Source organism: Salvelinus alpinus, chromosome 1, assembly GCF_045679555.1.
Source record: "Salvelinus alpinus chromosome 1, SLU_Salpinus.1, whole genome shotgun sequence".
Lineage (NCBI taxonomy): Eukaryota > Metazoa > Chordata > Actinopteri > Salmoniformes > Salmonidae > Salvelinus > Salvelinus alpinus.
Genome location: NC_092086.1, coordinates 3,110,046 through 3,115,045, shown reverse-complemented (window position 1 = coordinate 3,115,045; position 5,000 = coordinate 3,110,046). Strand labels below are relative to the sequence as shown.

At 45.2% G+C, this 5,000-nt stretch overlaps 1 protein-coding gene across 3 annotated transcripts in view; it reads right to left on the bottom strand.

Moving 5' to 3' along the window:
- The window catches only part of traf7 (TNF receptor-associated factor 7), a 61,048-nt gene extending 60,508 nt beyond the window's left edge, over positions 1 to 540 (bottom strand). The window contains exon 1 of one of the 3 annotated variants that reach the window (XM_071390937.1): positions 388 to 540. The gene's annotated coding sequence lies outside the window, so the exon portion shown is untranslated. Of the gene's footprint in view, positions 1 to 136; positions 158 to 387 lie in introns of those variants that run through there. The other 2 variants (XM_071390940.1, XM_071390938.1) reach the window with 2 other exon arrangements.
- Between the last annotated feature and the right edge of the window lie 4,460 nt (positions 541 to 5,000).

Genomic DNA, 5,000 nt, shown 5'->3' with positions numbered 1-5,000 from the left:
TTATCATGGGTTTAATCATTTCACCGATTCTTGTTGCACAACGTTTTTGTAAACAGAAACCGTTTTTCTCCAAAACGGGATAATCTATTGGGACAGATTCAGGTAGGTCCATCCCCGTTTCGTTATGTTTGCTTACGTTTTTTTGTTCTTAAAAAACGGTAAACTGTTTCCATAATGAATCCATCCCTGAAGAGTTGGCTAGCTGGATGATAAAAAACTAGCTAGAATCCAGCTGTTGAAATAACGTTACAGCTGTCGGAATGTGTGTGACGTTAAATGATAGCTTACACTGCAAGAAACATATATATATATTAAATATATATATAACTATGCTGTTACCAATGATATGGCACATTTAACATAATCACAGTTCGTGAGTGACCTTACCATTCTGTTAAATCGTAAAAACTGTGCAGTTGAAATGGTCCTTTTCCTCTCTCTCGCCTCAAACAACAAGCAGTAGGAGAAGCGGAAGTCCTTCGACCATGTTCGATACAGTCAAAGACCGCAAGGTATCATGGGTATGATATATTTTGACTGACTGATCTACAAATAATAATGAGTGTTATTTTTTTGATGTAAAGTGATTTGTAGATTAGGCAAGTCGCCTGCAGTCGTGTTGACGCTCTCGAACAACGTGCCCCCTATTTCATACGGCTCAGAGTAACCAAACGGACTACAATACCCATATGCCCGTGTTGAGAATACTTGACAGTTCATCATGCAGCTTTTAGCACAGATTGAACAATGAGACAGATTTCATCGGATTTATAAATGTGAAGCATCCGGTTGGCGTTTTCCACTCACTACCAAATATGGTAGTGAGAGGAAGCCCAGTGTCTGGCAGTGGGAGAAGTGATGGATTTTGGCCGATATTCTGCAAACGTATTCATCGATTAAACATTTGATCTCAATACAGTTTTTATTTTCTCAAAACTACAATCTGTTACGAACACAGTGGATTAAGTTTTTTTGTAGACTTTACCCTTTTTGCCAAAGTCTCCAAAAAATGGTGTTGTTTAGAAAGCGTGCAAAGGCTGTAGCTAAAGGCAAATTTAGTTATTGCACACGCGCATTTCAGAGTAGGCGTTCGCCAAAAATAAATATGTAAATAAAGTCTAGAAGGCGCCAATAGGATCTCGCTAGCTCCTGCTTGGCTCTGCCCACCATATCTAATTTGTTCCCATTTGAAACGACAGGCTGTGGTCTATCTTGGTTTAGTTATAAAACAAAATATTTGGCTTTAGAGTTCAGCTCATGGAATTCCAGAACACTTCATGCATCTACAACTACATTTAAATGTGTCCATACCACAGGAGGTTGGTGGCACCTTAATTGGGGAGGATGGGCTCGTGGTAACGACTGGAGTGGACTGGGTGGAACGGTATCTAATACATGGTGTCCAGGTGGTTGGTGCCACCTTAATTGGGGAGGGTGGGCTCGTGGTAACGACTGGAGCGGACTAGGTGGAATGGTATCTAATACATGGTGTCCAGGTGGTTGGTGCCACCTTAATTGGGGAGGATGGGCTCGTGGTAATGACTGGAGTGGACTAGGTGGAACGGTATCTAATACATGGTGTCCAGGTGGTTGGTGCCACCTTAATTGGGGAGGATGGGCTCGTGGTAATGACTGGAGTGGACTAGGTGGAACGGTATCTAATACATGGTTTCCAAGGTGTTTGATGACATTCCATTCACGCGGTTCCAGACATTAATATGAGCCTTCCTCCCCTCAGCAGCCTCCTCTGGTGTCTACCGTGTCCACAGTGTGTCCGGATTCCCTTTCCCCACGCTATATTCAAATGACAGTATGCATTTTATAAACGGTGGAATAGGCAAAATATGATAATAACACAACAACAACTGATGGCAGGTGATAACTAGCCCAGCTAACCTCTGTAGCTAACTAGCCAGCTAACCTCTGTAGCTAACTCGCTAACCTCTGTAGCTAACTAGCCTGGAAACCTCTGTAGCTAACTAGCTAACCTCTGTAGCTAACTAGCTAACCTCTGTAGATAACTAGCCAGCTAACCTCTGTAGCTAGCCAGCCAACCTCTGTAGCTAGCCAGCCAACCTCTGTAGCTAGCCAGCCAACCTCTGTAGCTAACTAGCCAGCTAACCTCTGTAGCTAACTAGCCAGCTAACCTCTATAGCTAACTAGCCAGCTAACCTCTGTAGCTAGCCAGCTAAAAACTGTAGCTAACTAGCCAGCTAACCTCTGTAGCTAACTAGCCAGCTAACCTCTGTAGCTAACTAGCCAGCTAACCTCTGTAGCTAACTAGCCAGCTAACCTCTGTAGCTAACTAGCCAGCTAACCTCTGTAGCTAACTAGCCAGCTAACCTCTGTAGCTAACTAGCCAGCTAACCTCTGTAGCTAACTAGCCAGCTAACCTCTGTAGCTAACTAGCCAGCTAACCTCTGTAGCTAACTAGCCTGCTAACCTCTGTAGCTAACTAGCCAGCTAACCTCTGTAGCTAACTCGCTAACCTCTGTAGCTAACTAGCCTGGAAACCTCTGTAGCTAACTAGCTAACCTCTGTAGCTAACTAGCTAACCTCTGTAGATAACTAGCCAGCTAACCTCTGTAGCTAGCCAGCCAACCTCTGTAGCTAGCCAGCCAACCTCTGTAGCTAGCCAGCCAACCTCTGTAGCTAACTAGCCAGCTAACCTCTGTAGCTAACTAGCCAGCTAACCTCTATAGCTAACTAGCCAGCTAACCTCTGTAGCTAGCCAGCTAAAAACTGTAGCTAACTAGCCAGCTAACCTCTGTAGCTAGCAAGCTAACCTCTGTAGCTAACTAGCCAGCTAACCTCTGTAGCTAACTAGCCAGCTAACCTCTGTAGCTAACTAGCCAGCTAACCTCTGTAGCTAACTAGCCAGCTAACCTCTGTAGCTAACTAGCCAGCTAACCTCCGTAGCTAACTAGCCAGCTAACCTCTGTAGCTAACTAGCCAGCTAACCTCTGTAGCTAACTAGCCAGCTAACCTCTGTAGCTAACTAGCCAGCTAACCTCTGTAGCTAACTAGCCAGCTAACCTCTGTAGCTAACTAGCCTGCTAACCTCTGTAGCTAACTAGCCAGCTAACCTCTGTAGCTAACTCGCTAACCTCTGTAGCTAACTAGCCTGGAAACCTCTGTAGCTAACTAGCTAACCTCTGTAGATAACTAGCCAGCTAACCTCTGTAGCTAGCCAGCCAACCTCTGTAGCTAGCCAGCCAACCTCTGTAGCTAGCCAGCTAACCTCTGTAGCTAACTAGCCAGCTAACCTCTATAGCTAACTAGCCAGCTAACCTCTGTAGCTAGCCAGCTAAAAACTGTAGCTAACTAGCCAGCTAACCTCTGTAGCTAGCAAGCTAACCTCTGTAGCTAACTAGCCAGCTAACCTCTGTAGCTAACTAGCCAGCTAACCTCTGTAGCTAACTAGCCAGCTAACCTCTGTAGCTAACTAGCCAGCTAACCTCTGTAGCTAACTAGCCAGCTAACCTCTGTAGCTAACTAGCCAGCTAACCTCTGTAGCTAACTAGCCTGCTAACCTCTGTAGCTAACTAGCCAGCTAACCTCTGTAGCTAACTAGCCAGCTAACCTCTGTAGCTAACTAGCCAGCTAACCTCTGTAGCTAACTAGCCAGCTAACCTCTGTAGCTAACTAGCCAGCTAACCTCTGTAGCTAACTAGCCAGCTAACCTCTGTAGCTAGCCAGCTAACCTCTGTAGCTAACTAGCCAGCTAACCTCTGTAGCTAGCCAGCTAGCCTCTGTAGCTAACCTCTGTAGCTAACTAGCCAGCTAGCCTCTGTAGCTAACACCTACAGTGTCATTGTGCATAAATAGTACCCCAGCATCATGTCGATAGGTTTGCAACCAAGAATGCAACATTCACCTTCTGCTACCGTTTCTGTCAAGCCGTCTACACGCATACAGTTTGACGCATTACGTTCGATACATCCAACGTAATGCACCACCCAGAACACACTGCAAACTGCCTCTGCAAACGCAGCGTTCCGTTGGAAATCAGAATCAGATTATTATTATTGATACATCCAACGTAATGCACCACCCAGAACACACTGCAAACTGCCTAGAACACACTGCAAACGCAGCGTTCTGTTGGAAATCAGAATCAGGTTATTATTATTATTGTTTAATAAACTAGTCCTGTGTTAGCGTACCTATTCAGATGTATGTAGCCTGGGCAAGAAAAACCGTATTTTCAGCGGTTGTGAGAACGGTTGGACGTACTGTCCAATGATCTAAAACACAGTTTGAGGAGGACTTGGAAGAACGGCGCCGGAGAAGATGGCTGCCGTTTTCACGTCCTCCCCAACTGTGCTATTGTGGGGTTTTTTCACGTTATTTTTTACAAACTTATTTTGTACATAATGTTGCTGCTACCGTCTCATATGATCGGAAATAACTTCTGGACATCAGAACGGTGATTACTCACCTCAAACTGGACAAATATTTTTTTTAAATTACGAGTCCGACCTGAAGGACATACTGCTTTCAAGGGGACGGGCCCCAAATCCCTGCCATTTGCGTGAAGAAAAGACGGAGAAAAAAAAGGGGGCGGAGGTCGGGCTGCCTTCTGAGAAATTCGTAGGGCGAGTGAGTAAACCCCCTCTACCATCAGTCCTATTAGCCAACGTGCAATCATTGGATAACAAAATGGATGAGCTCCGATCAAGGATATCCTACCCACGGGACATTAGAAACTGTAATATCTTATGTTTCACAGAGTCTTGGCTGAACGACGACACGGATAACATACAGCTGGTTTTAGGTGCCTCGTCAAGACAGAACAGCTACCTCCGGTAAAGACAACGGGTGGCGGTCTGTGTCTATTTGTAAATAACAGCTGCCTCCGGTAAAGACAACGGGTGGCGGTCTGTGTCTATTTGTAAATAACAGCTGCCTCCGGTAAAGACAACGGGTGGCGGTCTGTGTCTATTTGTAAATAACAGCTGCCTCCGGTAAAGACAACGGGTGGCGGTCTGTGTCTATTT